The following is an 18,843-nucleotide window of genomic DNA, read 5'->3' on the forward strand; positions in this document are numbered from 1 at the left end:
AGCACACTAACAAGTAAGTCTGTCTTCAGTTGCTTTCTTGCCCGTTTCTCAGCAAGAAGACAAGGAGTGATGGCTGTGGGGACCAGTCATCCTTTCAAGGAGGTTATCAACACTCCTGGAGGTTCGTGCAGCAAGCTGAAATCTGCCCAGAGACTCTGTCATGGTCTGGTATAACGTGCTGGTCGGTTAAACTGCATAAATATATTGATATAAATAGTCACTCCCTCTCGCAAGCCCTCTCTGGTGAGTTAACAAGTGTAAATCCATTAAAATACAGCTTTAGAAAGCCAGGCTCTAAGCTTATCCCCAAGCCCGTAAGAGAATGGATGGCTAGACTTGTAGCAGGCATATGGTCTGGTCTACGCACGCAGATACCAGCTACGTGTGACCAGTGCCACATCCCAGCAAGGCGGCATAGTGGGGCACCGGCAGACTGAGAGCTGCTCTGCAGAAACCTGTGCTGGACCCAGGAAGAAAAGAGTAGGGAGATACAGGGGAGATACACGGCCCAGGCCGGTCGTTCCTCCTCCACATCCACCCTCCTGCACTAAAGATAACCTATGCCCGTACAGAAACCCTCCTCCCCAACATCAGGACACGCTTCCCTCCCGCAGCTAAAGCTTTATGTGCTGACAGAAAATTAGGCTGGATTTTTCCTTAAAGGAGTACATGTTCAGCTGAGTAAACTCTGTTTTACCCGCACATCTCTCTGTAGTGCAAAACAAGTGAGAACGGAAAAGGCACGGAGTGGAAGTCTGATTCAGGCATATAGGAATACAAACTATGTTTTCATGCATACACACAGACTTGTTTGCTGGAAGTTTCACATACATCAAATTAAAACAGATAAAGCAACAAACTCAGACATCATTTACCCATAGGGAATGCACTCAGCCTTTATTTAGCCACTGAAAATTTACTCCTGCTTGTCTGTATCGCTAACCTGCTTGGTTAGACTGATGTTTTGATGCCGGAATACCCGTAGGGTTTCCAGAGAACATATCATAAGATTCACAGCTACAGACACATCCTTGTAACAAAGCAAATTGGACTTGGATGAGAGCCTTGTGCAGAGCTGCTCAGCCTACAGAAGACAGGACAATGGCAGAAGAAAGCTTTAGCACCTCAAGAACTTTGCTGTAAAAACATGGATACCTGGGGTCATGGGGTGCTTCTAGAGCTTGGAGGAGAGAGGGGAGTTCAGGATTACGTTCTGTGGTTTTAGGGCAGAATTCAGGTGCTATAAGTCATACCTGAGACTTTTAATCCTTTCATGAATATGGCCCTATATCTTTCTGTGCCTTTGACATGGCACTGAAGGCATTTTCCCGCCTCCCAGCGGTGTTTTAAAAACAAAATCCTGAAAGACTGCGAAGCACACGTTAGTCACAGGGTCACGCTTTGGACCCCATTTCTGCAGAGCTTGCTTTGTGCTGGGTAGTGGCTGTGAGATCCAAGCCGTAACGGTCCCACGTTGTCTCTGTTCTTGTATGGCTATAAGGGTCTGAAAACATGCAAGTAAATAAACTCCAGCCACATAAGTGGTCCTGGAGAGCTTAGAGTGTAACGTTCCTCCTACTGTGTCTGCACAATAAGACACTCAATAAAGTTGCCTCAGTGCCGAATGACCTGCGCAAGCACGACCTATAGAGGGACACAGATGGCAAAGGTGCTTTTAAGTTCTCCTTTTATTTGAGACTTAGGATTGCTTTAAAGTCCTCCATTTTCTTTTTCATAATGTAGAGCGAAACTTAAAAGTGGCCCCAACTTGTAATGAAAGCTGCAACGAATTTTAGCAAATAAAAAGCCACTTAAAGAAAAAAACACTACTGTCCTGGCTGGGAATTTTAATAGTGCTGCACTCACAGCCAGACTGCTTGTAACTTTTCTATTAAAATGTTAAATCGAGAGCATTAAACAGCTTCCAATTAAGGGGTATATTATCACCTCGATGCACAGGGAGTTTCACACGTAAATCCCTATGTATTAAGAAGAGAATATACCCTGTGGCTTTTTAAATAACAAATAAAAGTTAAAAGAGATTTTTGCAGGAGGTAGAAGAGCCATGGAAAGGCTTATATTTTAACACACTCTGAGTGGAAGAAAACTAATGTTTAAAACTGTATAGAAAGAGTATTTATTTTCATTTTTTTCCCCACTATTCCCAAATATTTCCACTGGGACCTACTTACTAAGATGAAAGTCTAAGTATTCCATAGCACTGGAAGTAATGATTTTTGAAGGACTTTCATATGCACAGGCTGGAGGTGCTATTGGTCATGTCTTGTTAACACCGAGGGCATCCTTCCCGTTGCCACAGAGCCTACTCTATGAGTCAAAACTCGTTTTTCTAAGACAAAGGCAAATCTGTTAATTAATTTGATTTAATATTATTAAAAAAAGTCAGAAACAGTTAAGAAATCCTCCCCTTAGCATGTCTTATGTTCCTGAGGGCCTTTTGAAGTAAGATGTGAAGAGCTGCAAGCCTCCCAGCCTATACACATGCTTAAGATTTTTCAGTGTAAACTCAGGGAATAATGCACACTTGGAAAAGTCAGACAGTACTGACAAAGTTAGTTAACAATTGTTTGTGATTAAAGCCAGAAGCAGCTCAACTATGACTGTTCACTATGGCCATAGTGACAGCAAAAGCAAGTCCATCAGCCACCTTGCCTCTTGATCTGTGGGTGTAGCTCAGCTGGTTTAGTTGAGTCGAGGCAGGGAGGGCACAACACACCGGTGAGAAGAGTTTTCAGACAACTTGCTCATAGATGTTGAAGCAGGAGAGACATCGTGGACCGACGCCAGGTCCAGTAGATCTGAGTGGCCACTCATTCCTGCTGGCCACATCGTCTTGGTGAAGTCACCTCAAATGGCTGCACGCCAGTAGTGCCTGTAGTGAAAAATCCTAGCAGAAGCTGATATTTGTGGTCTTCCGCTAAGGAGCTATGGCAGTAGCTGCTATGTATGTTGTTCTCAGCTGTTTGAGGTAGACTTCAAATTCATGTAAGGTAATTTAAAAGGTAGTCGGGCCTCTTGCCAGACGAGGTAGATGCAGCTCTGCTGGACTAGCAGGAGGGACTTTGTCCAATGCTTTGAGCTCTTTGCTGTTCAGTTAGGCATTGCAGACAGTCAGGGTCCATGCCACCTGGTCAGGGACCACCTCAGAAGTTCTAGATGCCATCCCATTTCTGTCCTGTTCTGCTTCCCTTGTGTCACAGTAGAACACCTGAAGGACTCAGGCACCTACGTGAGCGCTGCTGAAATGAATGTTCTCTCCCACCTGATGCAGAGGCATAAGCATTTTACACAGAAAAACTGTGAGGTGTCCTTGGCACACAGAGCTTCTGGGACACTACAGAATAGGTGCCCATGGTATCCCACAATATGGTAGAAATAGTTGTGGGTTCTCAAAAGAAAAGCTTTCCTGTTTATACCAATCTGGGTCTGGTCATGAGTGAAGCCTTGTTGGCCTCTAACCACCAACTGGACAAATATGTGTAAGAGCCCAGAGGACATTTTGCTCAATGCATGGACTCTTTTTAGTTCAGAGAAGTCAGCAACCTCCTGTACCTCTTTGAAAGAGGCTTCCCCACTTTTCTGGAGTTTAGAGTTCTTCTAACAGTTTTGCTAAAACAGTCTTAGGAAAGAGCAGCTGATGGAAAAACAGTCTGACAAAAGTTCGCTCCTCCTTGGGGCAGCCATATGACAACATTTGGCTCAGTAAGGCCAGGTGGTGACCCCAAGTTTTCTTTCAGCTCTTGCCAGAAGGAAGGGCTTGGATGCACGAGGGACACAGCACTGAGACGTCTGAGAGAGCTTGCCTGGATGCGCTGAGATGTGCCGAGACGATGCAGTTTGCTGGGAGGAGGGAGGTGCTGGCAGATGGCTGGCCTCTCCTTGTATTCAGCTCCAGCCATGCTGCTGCACGATGGGAGAGGAGGAAGCATGGCTCCCTACTGCTGTAGTCGCTCTCCTCACTGCCCCATGCTGCTCCCCCGACCCTGCTCTGGTCTGGCTACATGGCTATTGCTGAAGTCAGTAGGAAGGAGCTCCCCCAGGCACTTTCCCTGCACCTCTGCAGCCCCTCCTGCACACAGCCGGCCCAGAGGAACAGAGGCAGGAGGATGGCCACCTTCTGCGGCAGCATGAACACCCCGTCTGAAAGCTGCTGACTTCAAAGGGGATAGAGACAGGAGGAGCAGCCTCTCCTCTGACCCTTTCCCCCATAACAAGTACCCCCAGAGCAGCTTCTGCATAGGAGCCTGCATTAGAGGGCTGGCACATCTTCCTCTGCTGTGCCAAAGGCAGCATCCCTTTGGTCCTGCTCCTCCCCTTCAAGGGGGCCATTGGGTTTGGAGGTCGCTTCCATGTTCCATCAAACAAACACAGCTTATCGTTTCCATGTTAATGTGCCATTTCAGCAAATGGTATGATGAAAGAAAAAAACAGCATTCAGGTGCAGGTCTCAGATGGAAGCAAAGGAGGCTACCTAATTTCATATTTATGCACCATATGCTTGAGAGTAAAAAGACCTGGAAGCTCCCCCAGTCTCTTCCATTACAGACTCCCAAGGAGTATGACACCTCTAAAAGCTTTGGCACAAATCCTTGGGTTTGCCTATATTATTCAAGGGTCACCATTTATTCAACAGTCTTGAAAAACAAAACACATCAATACAGACCAAGGTAGGTAACTTTAGATGCCCATTTTTTTAATACATAGCTTCAGTTTGTTCCCTTGAGATTTTTACTAAACTAGGCTTTTCCTTTTTCCTTCTTCCTTTTTCCTTTTTTCCTTTTTCCTTTTATCTTTCTCTCCTCTCCCTTTCTCTCATTCTCTTCTCTTCTCTTTATGCTGTTTCTTTAATAAGTAAATGCCAGCTATATCCTGTGAGTTTAGGGTGGACTGTTGGTAAACCTGTTATCCATCACAGTAATTCATAGAATCTGGCATGTACCAGATGGACAATATTCCATTGTTTAAAGTGAGCTCTGTCAATCTTTGCCATTGATATTAAACAAAAGTCAAGATTATTAAAGCATATGGGTACATCGCTTCATACACTGGTTAAGCCTTTGCTTTGAGAATGTCACTGCTGTTGTTGAGCATTCTGAAAATATATATGGTGCGCTACAGTACACAGGGAATTACAGATGTCAAGGGGAAATGATATGTGAAAGCAGTGTACGTTTAAAAATGCAGCACTACTGTACATTCTTAAAAGAAAAAGAAACTTTCCTCCTTCTCCCTCCTTCCTCTTGTTGCCAGTTAAAATGAACTGTCAGAGCCTGGATAAAGATACAAACAGGATTGCATACCTTACCAAGCCTACAGTGACTCTTAGACTTTGATCTAATTCTATTTGCTGCTTTATGATGCATGAAGCTGTCAGATAAAGAGGTGTTCAAAAAAATCCACTCGAGCTGTCAGGGCTGACAAGCCCTGTGATGGATTACAGAGAAAACAAAAGGGTTATCACCTTAACCACAAACATTTATATCTTTTTTTCATAAGGGTGCTTCAATCAACATGTAGTTACCAGGGTGCAGGTTGTTGTGAGCCTGTAGGAACACAGATCCAATGACACATGTTGAAACAGCATTTAAAAAGTACAACACACATGTGTTGGCACTAATATGCTGCTGACATGGTACAGTTGTGCTTACTTAGATCAAAGATAAGAACCCTATAGTTTTCTATATAAAAAGGATTCTTTTCTGAAGAACAGATTTCCCCCTCCCCACCCGTCTTTCAAAGATTAAACACAGTCATAACAGTCTGAATGGGGTTTAACTCAAAAAAGCCCAGTACTTAAATATGCCCATATGATTACTTACACAATAGAAACTTCAGCACAGAATGAAGAGCAGTTAGCATTTGGCTCATGTAGAGGAAACAAAAAAAAATTGCACTCACTCCTTTTTCAACATCAGAAAGCAATCTCATGGCCCATTCATCTACCATCTCTTCCCCCTCCCTCACCAAAGTCTATCAATTCTTAAAAGGCCACCACAACAAACAACATTGGACCTGAAATTTGTCAAACAAAGCTAATATTCTACCTCTAGCACTGCATCTTTGACACTTTAGGGAAAGAAGACAAGAAAATGCATCAAGATTCTTACTTGAGCTGATAATACAGGCATTTTACCTGTGGTTTACCCTGTGGATCAAGACCAGACACATTCCCTTTTGGCCAGTACATCCAAACGCTGAGAGTGACCAGAGGCTATATTACAGGATACTATGATCATGTTTAATTCTTCAGTGGCAGTTTTTCCCCCATTTAGTAATTGTGATAACAAAGTTGGCTTAACACTAGCCCTAACTGAATGAGTTGAAAAGGGAATTTGATGATTTATGGAGGATAGGTCCACTGGTAGCTACAGAACAAGATGATCCTTGTCTGGGAAGCCCAGGAAATCTCCAAGTAACAGATTGCTGAAACGTGGGAATAATGTCAGGGAAGATTGCTCTGTGACTCTCCTAATTCCCCATCTTTTCCCCAAAACCTGATACTGGCTACTGCCCAAGAGAGGACCTAGGTGGACCTGTAGTCCAACCCTTCATATCTCCCTAGTTCTAAACAAGGGAACTTGTATCTCCAGCAAGAAAGATTTTTGCCAGGGTATATATGTATCTTATCATGCACACATATGTATGGATGGATATAGCTGGATGAAGCCTGCCAAATTAGCAATGAATTGTGGAAGCTAATGCATGCCCTGTATATGGAAAGAAGGTTAAAGGTAAGGCATCTTCACACATCATCTTATGCACAGGTGAATTCCTGATGTGCTGGGTGGGAGAGAAGGCCTCATTTTATTTGGCAGTACATGTCTAACGTAAGAAAATCACTTGGGTTTGGAGACTGGGACGACAACAAAACCATCCTGAATCTCCCTAAAAGGTGGATTGTAAGGTTATAATCAGCGTGCACAGGCTTTTAGAGGGTAGAAGGAAAAAAAACAGAGAATCCCAGTAATAACAGCGTAGGGCCAGGTTCTGTGTTCATGTACAAGGCTATTGCTCCACAGTGCAGAAACCTGGGCTACGACCCTGGGAAACAGAGCAGAATCTAGCACTGGAATGGTGTATCAGAGCAAGGCAGAAGCAAAGAAAGATCTCACGAAGAAGCGTTTGGGGCAGGATGAAGAGCTGAAAGGAAATGCCAGCAGGATTGACAAAAATTCTCTCACACAAATACAGACTGCCTGACAATCCCAATAAACCACACCAGTATTAAAGTTCTCGTTTCTGATGGATTTCCCTTTAACACCTACTGCCTAATGAGGAAAAAAGAAAGAAAGAAAAAGGTCCAAACACATTATTTACAAAACAAAATTTAGAAGTACTCTTAAGTGCCTCTCTAACTATACCAAGATTGGACATGATCTTATCAGTCGTCAGGGGAGGGAGGACACCGTTTCTTCAGTAATTCTAGCAAGGTTTTATGGCTGTTTCCCTTCCCAGCTCTACCTCTCTGGCGCGACTTGCCAAGCACTAATAGACACAAGCATTACCATCATTCATTAAACATATTCCTATGCCATAGCCATCCAACAAACCAATAAAACTCCTTTTCAAAAAGTTGAAAGGCAAGCTGGTTCAGATAGGCCATTATTAGTATGCATGGAGTGTACATTCACAGGCAATAATACAGTGGGAATTCAGCTAGCCTGAGCATAGGCTGATGTGAAGCATATGATATTACTTATGTAGGCATGAAAGCAATCTGCTTTAATATCAGACACTTTAGTGCAAAGAATGTCAGGGTTACCAAAGGTTAAAGACAGGCCGCTGGATTTGTTCGTTGCTCTTTTTTTTTTTAGTATGAGCTGAAAAAATGTGGGATGACTCTTTCCATTTTCAGTTTTTGGGGGCTGCTGAGTAAAATGGTAATAAATGATGCAAGCGAAAAGCACCAGCAAGGTAAAAACCAAAAGGCGGAATGTGCCACAAAGCATAATATACAGAGAAAAAAGGAGAGTGTGAGAAATGGCCAACTGCCATTCAGCTGATCTTGGTAAGTGTTGCCCCCAGCCCTGATGTCGCTTGCACGGTTTGAGCATCGTCCCACCGAGCCAGCGCCTTCAAGGAGTGCTGGGTGGAGGCACAGAGCCTCGGCGGCCAGATTCCCACCCGCCCGTGCCGCCTGCCAGCCCGTGGTTTCTCGTGCAGACGTTGGGAACTACAGATTTCCGTGTCGCTCTGCTGTCGCACACCCTGCGAGCATCTGGCCTGGCAGGACGGGGCAGTTTGTTGTGTTTTACTTACTGGAGCTTGACACTCTGCCATGCTGCTCGGCCACGGTGTCAGCCAGGGCAACCCGCGTGCTTGGCAGGCTGCAGGATCTGGCTCCTTGGTACCCTGCCGGCCCCTGGTCCCTGCGAGCCCTCGCTTGCATTCCACTGCCAACAGCTGCTGCAGCACTTTGAACTTTCACTTTTCCTTTACTAAAATTAAAAACCAGGCACATAACCAAGCTGAGAGCTCCCAAAATCTCAGGTGGGAAGCATTACTGAGAACAGAAGCCAGGTGGACTGTTTTTCAGAGGCTGATTGCTTTTTCAGAGTGTATTAGCATCTATTTTTTTCCCCAGCACTGGAATCCTTGGGTATTGGGGAGCCTAAGAAAAGAGGGAATTCTTATGCCGGAAGATAAGGAGCCAAGACAAAGAACAAAAAAGGAACAGAAAATGAAGATGTTTCTCGTATTTTTCTCAAAAGCACTGCTCTGTTTCTATTTGATTCCATGTGTTATGGAAGATAAAAATTGTAAATATTGAGGAGAAATAATGCAAGCCATTATGAAACCATTTGCTTTCATAACCTACTGTGAAATGACTAAATCCCCTTTCTGTACTGATAGCCTTCTCTCAGGCTTCTGCTACCTGCCCGTTAGTCCTCATGCAGGACTGTGCCTATAGTTGACAGTTTATGACACATGCAAAGAAAGAAAGAAAGAGAGAGAGAAAGAGAAAGAAAGAGAAAGAAGGGGGGAGCATGCAGTGAAAGGAAGACAGATGGGCCTATCAGTTATGTATATTGTGACCCACCTGCCAGTCACAGCCCCATGGGAATGTGGCATAATAAATACTGAAAAATGGAAAGTAGGAATTAAACTTTAAAAAAAACCCCAACAACCAAACATATTGAACAAAGTAAATTGTCTGGAAGGGAGAAGTGTAATAAAGATTTTTTAGGAGCATATAAATCAAAATTTCAAAAGAAATTTACCAAATGGGGTCTCAGCTCATGTGCAGTCAGTGGCAGGAGGGTGTAAATTGTGGATCTAGAGAGGATGATTGCCAGCACGCCTAGGTATGAGGGGGTTGATTCAATAAATATTCATGATGCCACGTACCCTCTAAGCACACACCCTACCCCGATAAACCCAGCTTGGCTGAACTTCACCCCCCACCCCCCAGGAGCCTCTGCCTGCCCTTGCATTGCCCTCAGCTGAGTCTCACTGCTTTTTGTGGTTGTGTGTGTGTGCACGTGTGTGTGCACGTGTGTGCATGTGCAAACGTATGAGCCCAGCCTCTGCAGACCAGACCTGACTTCTCCTAGCCCTATCTCACTACCTGCCCTCCCAGAGCCTGGCAATAAACTCAGCTGTGAGACCTCCAGCTCATCATGACCACCTAAAACAATCTCAGTGAGTGAAAAATCCTTCTTGCTAAGATCAGGAGTAATCAAAACCCATTCTTCCTATGCTGAGTGTTTCATGAAAAACCTTGCTTCCCTTCTGGAACAATGTGAAGTCCAGAAGATCATCTCTTGCTTCTGTTATGCATTTCCTTCACACCAGCCCTGAAGGTGTTTCTATGACTTCATGGAAATCCCATCCAGTTTCATGCCAACCACATGCCTCTCCAGACTCCAGAGTCTCCCTGATAATTCTGCATTATGTGGATATTTGCTACACAGACAATCCCCAGCCTGCACATAGATCTGTGGAAAACCGTATGTTTTCCCCTTGGTCAGGGACGATTGTGCATTCAGACACACCAGCATCTGCCTACCTCTTTGCTGTAAAGTCTCACATCGGTCCATGCAGGTGACTCTTCCCTGCAAAAATCCTCTCACCTATTTAACAAGGATGGGTGTACAGTGGCAGAAATTCTCTGTTTTCCTTTTCCTTTTCTGCTCCCCTTTCCCGCCTCTGAATTCGTGCTCATCCTCTGCTTTCTGTCCCCTTCCTGTCACTGAAGTCCTTCTCCCTCTTGTCCTTTCACCTCTCATCCATTCATTCTCCCATCAGGGAGATATGCAAATGAACTCTAATTCTAATTTAAGGGCGTCTTTGATGTAGGCTCTGTCTAACCAGAAAAAAAACCCTAAGAGTATCTGAGTTAGTTTCTGCTCTGACCTTTTCACTGCTTTTAACCTTAAGAATTCGTTGTCTTCACATCACAGGCAGGGAGACAGGACTGTTGTTATTTAACTGTTTTTAACAATATGTGAACTGAGGTAATTGCCTAAGAGAAAATATTAGCAGAAAGGTTTTCTTATCTGAGTAAGGAAAAAAACCCAAACTTTCCAAAGGAAAAGTAGTGTGTGGTTGGAGAATCCTTTTGCCATTACTGGGTATTCACATCACGTGTTGGGGAACCTCCTGGGGGCTTGCAGCATCTAATGGAGCTCAAGGAACCAGCAAAATGGAGGTGGTCTCTCAGCGTGGTGCTCCACCTGGGCAAGTATCCTCTGGCTGAGCAGCAGCGGGCAAACCCGCCTCTGGTGACGTCCTGCCAAGGGTTTCTTCAGGAGATCTAAGTCCTCACATGGAAATAAATACCTACACTTGTTCTCATGCTCATTCAACATCTCTTCCCTCACAGTCTTTGCTATTCGTTATCTTGTCTAGTTACTTTTGATTCCAAATATTACTAATACGCAGATCTAAAATTTTGAGGGTTTTCACTAATTCTGCACAAACCCTTGATCCAAAATCAGTAGAACAAAACCAGCTGAATCATATATCTCTCTGAACTACTCACACTAGGATATGCCCAGACATGAAGATGTCCCCACTTCCAGCAACACACTGGGGTCCTGACTTTGCCATGTGGCTTGAATAGTAGATCAGACATTGGCCTAGTTGGCTTTTGGGGACAGTTCCGCCACAGACCTCTACCATTAAATACAAGGACCTAAATATCAACTTTTCCATATTAGTGATGATGTTTAATACACATGAAGTCTGAGACTCAGATACATCCTACAGCAAACACATGAGACGACCAAGGAAAGCATTTTCCTTGTATGCAAAAGAAATAGCTCAAACCTCATGGAAATCAATGGTCTTGGAGAAGATTGACAGCACCAGATATGGAAATTGGAGAATTTTACTGGAAAATGGTTGCAGGAGAATGAATATAAAGGGTATACAAACCTCTTCAGGTTGTAAACACCGAGAATGAAATTATGTATGGCCTACTTGAGTGAGGTATATTTTCTAATAAGACAGAAACAGACACAGTGAGCACCAGTTGAAAGTATTGAGACTGTGGAATAGATTTTCAAAGGAATTAGAAGAAAAAAACCCATGAAGTTAAGGCATGGGAATAACTCCTTTTTTGTGAAGGATGAACTAAACAGGCTGATGTTTTTCCTGTACACAGCACTCAAGCTTTGGGGGTCAAAGTTGTATGGGTTGCACAGTATCCTTTCAAAACATGAAGATCAATTAATTTGTTCTGTAATGTGCTTTGAAAGTAAAGAGTTGCAGGTACTGCTGTGCTTGTCACCAACTTGTGGCTCTCTCCCACTTCATGTGGTTCGTGAATTATCATTTCTCTTTGCTTGATCTTTTATACATAATCAGACATTGCAACAAGAAGTGAGACCTTCTCATCCCGCATCAGCTGGCAGAGGGTGTGCACTCCCATCTTCACCCTGCCTCATAGCAGGCCTTTCTTGATCAGCCACTTCAGTGTATGTCAGTTATGCCAGTGTGTCTCTGATGAGACAGGCAGATTATTGCATCTAGGGAAAAGGCGGCCCATAAAAAATACTCACCAGTGCTCCACAAACCAATGGTTTCCCTATTGAAGCAGAGTGATTTACGGGTGATGTGTGCAGCCTGGAAGATTAATCTAAGTATCAGCCTGACAGTTTTCACACTGGATAAGAATAAAATTGATGGATGAAAAAATATAAAAATATGTGCTGCATGTTTAATATATTTTCAATCTTTCCAAAAATATATGTAGGAAATCTATATGCTCCTTCCTTGGAAGAAAAATATGATTTGATCCTTCTCTAAACTATTGGTACTGCAACAAGACATCAAGATGGACACCATAGATGTGTAACTCTATTAATTAATACTATCCCTGAGACCTAAGGGACTAATGCAGGAGGTGAGGTCACATCCAGTCCCACATCTCTATGATTCTACAATTAAATCCTGATGGTCGGGAGAGAGTACCAGGTGTGATCCTCCAAAGATTCATAAAATACAAAGTCTTAGGACTTGGGAAAAAAACCCGGGGAGGGGGGGCCCAAAAAAAGATGGCTTGTCAGTTATCAAACCTTTATGTTAAGAAATGGTTTCACTGATGGAGGATATGAAGGTAACAGAGGAACAGGAAAGAACATTTACAGTGCTAATACAGCAGCAGGCTAATACAGCAAACCCAGTGACATTAAGGGCTGAAGATGAAAAAGTACAAGGCAATAGATCTTGGGACAGATAAGTCACTCTGTCACATCTATGCTTCATTCTCAGGAAACAAGAGGAAAAGGCTACACCAGATTTTATTGACTCTGCAGTCCGTGCACTGCCTCTGCTTCACAGAGCAACACTTCCTTTTGCAGGTCCTCAACCAGCCACTGCCATGCATCAGAGGGCATGGGTTAACGCACAGACCACCCCGTCTGAGGTGTGTGTCCATCCCAGTCTGGGTTGGTCTACACCCTCAGCCAGTTAAGATATAAAAGCTCAGGCGTGTCTGGAGTGTGCTTTTTGGAGCACAGAGGGTTCTGCAGGTGTATATATATATATCTAGCAATATAGTTTCATGTTACTCAGGCCTCAGATCACCCACAGTCACACCTCTACAGCCATAAGGCTGTTAACTTGGGTGGGAGGCAGGGCAAGCAGGAGCCAGAGTATCCCATGTTCACAGTCACTTCCAAGCCCACTTTTTCCCAGTAGTATAGATACAGTCTTCATGAACACCAAGATCCGCTGGGCAAAATGGCTTGGGGATTTTTTTGTGGGTTGTTGGTTGTTTTTTGGTTTGTTGTGGGGTTTTGGTTGGGGGGGGGCAGTTCTGCAAAGCTAATTATTTATTTTTAACTTCCAGAAAGCAGACTGGACAAGCCACAGTTCACTGCAGGAACTGAGGGCAAGGCAGATTGCATTCTTCATTGCAAAGACATTATTAGGTTGAAATAGCAGTGACTCAAAAAGCAGAAATATTCAGACAGCCCTCCACATGTTATTTAATTGTTTGTACTATTTTTTGCAAAGGCAATGAAGAGAGAAGAAAATGCACTTCCTCAGAAAAGTAATCAATGTTTTATGGAAGCTAACAATTTTTCCATGCAAAAAACTGGAAAACTAGGGAAAATATTTTGAAAAATATTTTAGGGGAAACATACTATTCGTATTTTTACAATTTAGACAGTACTCAAAATTAGGGTTCAACAGGTCATTTGTAATTTTATTCCTCCTCTCTCCCCTTTTTCGTCTTTCTCTTTTTTTTCTTCATTCTGTTGATTATAGAATAATAGAGAAAAGAAGAGTTAAAAGGGGTGAGTAAGTACTGATCAGCTGAAGGAAACACTGAACACCTTATTTCATTAAAAAAGGCAATCTTAAAACCTCATTTTCATCATTATAATTTCTGCCCTCTTTCCAGGCCTGATTCCGCAACTTTCTTCACATGCACCAAGTTTAAACTGCTTGTCCTTGACTCATAAGCCCTGTGAGATGCCAATCCGGCCTTCATCCCAGTTCCTCAGAAGAGGAGCCAGGCACTGCTTTGTAGAGGGAGCTCAACAAAAATGAGAGATCTCGCCAAAAGCATTTTAACTGCACCAGGGCAGAACTTATGTGGGCTTGTTTATCCCACTTAATGAACTGCCTTATTTTCTCTCCTCTCAGTGATGTTAACTTTATTCCCTTTATTTACTCTTTCATTCCCTTTTCAGTGTTTTTTTCAGTGCAATCCCTTATGCGTGAAATAGCCTCCCTCACCACGATAAATTGCTGTACCTTCGCTTCTTCCCAATGCTCATAAGCGAACTAACCCAAACTTCAGGGACCCATGTTTTTTCCATCCTTGAATAACTAAGTTACTTGTTCCTTCTGTATCTGTTGTCTTTGTGTTCACAGCCCTTCTAAGTTCGCTTTCCCATGCAGCTTGCTGAGTTGCCTTTTGCTATTGATCCATGCAGCCTTTTGGTGGCTGGACCACAAAAATTTGTAAGGCCTTGGAGATTCGCTTCGATATTGCACAGAGCCAAGCACATCCTGTGTAATTAAAAGGACCCCATCAAGTTCATGTGTGGGGCTAATTATTAATATGACTGTCCTAAAAGATTGCAGTGAAAGATCAAAAGAAAACATATTTTTTTCCTGTTTTCCCAGCTTGCTTACTCTGTGCATTCAACAATTTTCTCAGCTTTATGGCACTGCTGGCAGCAGGCTTCCCTTCCCAAGGTTCAGCAAAAGGAGTTTTAAATGAAACAGCAGTAGCAGAGCTAAAGCAGAAAGAAAACAGGCCATGGGCAGCACACAGCATGTGTAAAGAAACACACGGGAAAAGGAAACCTGTACCAGTATGGTCAAGGTTTCTGGAAAAAACAGAAGTTCTGTTGTTCTGCAAATAAGTAAATCTGGAAGAAAAAGGTGCTTGACTGAAACAACTGGTTGGTTTGAAACACACCCCAATCTAGTTGGCACATTTATTTTAATAAATACTACAATAAGTGTCAGCACCAGCAGCATTATGCATGCAGGTAACTTCAGTGGAGGCACTGGGGTAAGCAAAGGGGCTGCGATAGACTTCGTATTCCCCGAGTCCTCAGCACCTGGAGAGGGTAAGCCATTAATGAGCAGGCACACAGCCATACCAGTCCTGGTTTGCTTGGTTTTGTGAAGCCAGATCAGAGTGATGGGAGCTTCAGTTGTCTTTGCTCCTTCCCCACCTAGCAAAGCTCCCTCAGTTCACAGCTTATAGAGTATGACAGAAGTATGCCTTAAGTCTCTAGCTGAAGGATTAAAGCTTTGCAAACCTCTTAAAATCAGCCAGACGGCTCTAGCACTCGTTAAAGCTTTTACCTCATTTCAAGCCTGGGTGCTCCCCAAAACTGGACTAGCGAAAACACGCATAAAGGAAATCTCTTCATCTCACTGTAATAGAGGGGAGGCCTGTTCTGACTGAAGAAATTACTGGCACTACCTTGAAAAGTACAGGGGAAACGTAATGGGACATTTGCAGCAACTTGCACGAGGAAGGTACCGAGGTGATTGCTATGTCCTGTACTGCACACTGGGGAAATAACAGAAAAGGCTCTGAGCTTGTAAAGCTGACTTGGTTTCCTAGTAAGAAAACAAATACAGCACTTCAACTGCAGCTAGCACCGTACCCAGACTGATTGCACCACACCTCCTCCAAACACTTCCTCCCTGCAGACCTCTCCCAGCTTGATGCAAATTGCTGAATATTTTCTTCTAACAACTTTTATTGGCTTGATTTCTGTGCCACCACCGACTGACTTACCACAGCCAGAGCTGGTTAGTGCATAGCTTAATCTGAGGTGTGTCCATAATGCCTGGCACGGTGGCCCTGGCAGACCTGTGAGGCTTGGCACGTGCTACGGCGTTGCCACAAATCCCCATTCTTTCCCTGGAAATCAAAGTGTCCCCAGATGCAACAGCAGATGTGGGCACAGCACTTCCAAGGTGCTGGTTCCTTAGCCTTTTCCCTGGCTCTACGGAGCTTGAGCTGACAGTGGGGAATTTTTTTCTGCTCTTTTGCCAGAGTCGTCCCTGGAGGGTGGGGAGATTGCCCTGGGAATTGGTCTTGCTCCTGTCTTTAGTGCTGGCCATGGGCACATGTTCATGCCACCCGCACCGTGCCAGCACCCTGACATTTCTGGGGTGCTGCCTGCTTTTCACCACCCTTCATTTGTGTTTGGTTTTACTTCTGCAGCTGTCCTGTCGTTACCTGATGTCACCCACATCCCACAGAAGGTGGGACTGCTGCTGTTGGTCCTGTCCTTGGGCTTTTAACCAGCTGCTGCTGCCAGGGCTGCTCCTCAGGGCTTCTTCCTGCTGCCAAAGAAAGCTGCTGGTGTTAGCCTGCTATTTTCTTATCTGCCTCCAGCCCTGTTCATTGCTTTTATGCTGGTCTACAGCAAATCCTCCTTGCACCGGGCAGGTGCTTTGCCCTGTGGAAGCACGCTGTGCTGGGCCAACTTCAGGGTCATCCAGACTGTTCATCTTCCAAAAACTAATCATCTGCCACCATGTTTTCACCCTTAAAAGAGATGGAAAAAGAGAGAAGAGCAGTTCTTAGCTTTTCTCAGAGCTGAAGAAGCATCCCAGAGAGCCTTGCATCACTCCAGGTACCCTGTTGACCAGACATTTACTCCCTGACCCACAAACGCAGACCTTGCTTACTTGAAGTATGTCTCTATATTCAAGAGGGGAAGAAATCAGTCTAGCTCTTAAGGTCAGGTGTTTAGGGGCGCCTTTTACTGCCTAGTCCACTGTAGAAATACTACTTCTTGTACGCGTTACTTATCTCCTGCCTGGTAGCAAGATTGGTTTAAAACCATGTAGGGAAAAAAACACTTTTGTTTTAATTGCATTTAAAAGACTCAGCATTTTCTTCTTCTCAATCAACTTGTTTACAAATAAATTTGAAATTATCACAAGTTATATTTAGCCCTAAATATAATATATGTAAACAATCAAATTTAATTAAAATAGTCCTTAAACAAGTACACACTTACTGCTCTTTTAAAGTCAAGTGGGTGAAATTAAAGAAGTCACTGTCTGAACACCAAAACCCACCTGTTGTTGGAGCCGTAAATCAGCTCTTGGCAGGGCTAGTATTTTCTGCAAGTGCCAAGAGGAGAGTTTCTTCATTTTGGCTTACTTCACCTTCAATTCCAAATAACTGGCTCATGTAAACTTGAGAAATTATGGTGAGATAAAACCCAGGAAATCTTGTTTTCCATTTCCCTTTGAAGAATACAAATAATATGTAGAAGACTATGAACTGTTATTTCTAAAATTTGAAGGTCAGGGATAAGCATAAATGATCAGTTCAAAAGTGTGAAACACAAAACTTGCTGGCTAAGTTAACTTTTTGCTACTAACTGCGAAATGTTTCATTGGCCATAACACGATACGACAGCCAGTCACCTTGACCACTACAGCCTGGCTGAAATCACACTGATCGCTGACGCAGGTTTCATCCTCTCCCTTGGCACTTCCATCACCTTTGCTGTATAGAGGCAGGTGTCCGGGGTAAGATGCGCTGCTTACCACAGTTACTCTGACAAGAACATCCCACATAATGCTCTCATTTCTGTCCAGAAAACCTTTGGCTTACAGCTCCAGAGTTAGAGGCAGACCTCAGAATCCACCACAATAACTCCTGACGTCGTGGTCCTTCGATGGTCCAAGGTGGGACACCTGGCTCTGTCCTGGCTTATGCACCTGGGTGTCCCCTGCACGGTCACCACGGCCAGGGTCGACTGCCCTTGCCCACAGCTGGGCTGCACGTGGGGTACCCGCACGGTATCTGAAGTTCAGAGGTCTCCAGGAATCTCACTACAGACAGCGTCAAAAGGAACAAATTACAGTGCGATATGTAGAGCAATTTAAATCAGGTACCACAAGTGGAGAAACTCCCCTGGAGTCAACACATAACCAGAATAACAACATAGCCTGTAGCTTTATGATATTTGAAGTGATGCCAGAACCTGATGTTGGAAATCTGAATTCAACTAGGCTTTGATACACCATATCTGAGGAGACAAAGAAAGTTTTTTAAGTCTGAGTTTGTCCTAAATGAGAGCCTGTGGTTTTATTTTTCACATGGAAAAAATATTATTTTTGCTCATTATCTTATATTTTAGCTGAAAAAAACTGAAAATCCATTTACTGAAGATGCTAAATGCTTTCATACCTGTAAGAACTAAAGAATTTTCAGGGGTTTGTTTCAAGGAAGACCTGAATGCTTTTTTTAACAGAAATATCCATAAAAAATTGCGTGTTCAAAGGAGCATTTAATAACAGCAATCATAGAAAATACTTCTTTCTGGCAACTCGCCTTTAAATCCTTTTAAAACTTGCAAGACTCACTTCTGTAGTGGACCCACCATGCTAGAAGACCAAATTATGAAGGTCTCAGTCAAGAAAATATAGTTCGGAGGTTGTTGCAAGTAATTAACACAGCCAAACCAGCAAATTAATTCACACTGTGAATTAATTGTGCTCAGCATCACTGGCAGCTCTCTTTGGCTTTATATTTATGTCATTACCATTATTATTACTCTCTCCCATCTGAAGTCTTCTTGACTGAATTTGACTTCTAAGGAGCATCTTTCCATGCTCCTAACATTCCATCACTAAGTGAATCCCTGAGCAAGGAATGGCACTTGCTCATATAACTCTCAGTGTTATCAGCTCTTGAGAAGTTATTCCAAGCCTCCTGGCAGTTAGTACTTTTCTTAAAGCTTCAGTTCTAGGAATCAATTACTTACATGGAAATTTCAACTTTAGTTTAAAGAAAGGAAGCTTCTGACCCTCAGGATTGTATGGAAAAGCTTGAAATCAAAAAGAAAAAAAGGCTTACATATCATAAGG

This window comes from Haliaeetus albicilla, chromosome 25, assembly GCF_947461875.1.
Source record: "Haliaeetus albicilla chromosome 25, bHalAlb1.1, whole genome shotgun sequence".
In the NCBI taxonomy this organism is placed as follows: domain Eukaryota; kingdom Metazoa; phylum Chordata; class Aves; order Accipitriformes; family Accipitridae; genus Haliaeetus; species Haliaeetus albicilla.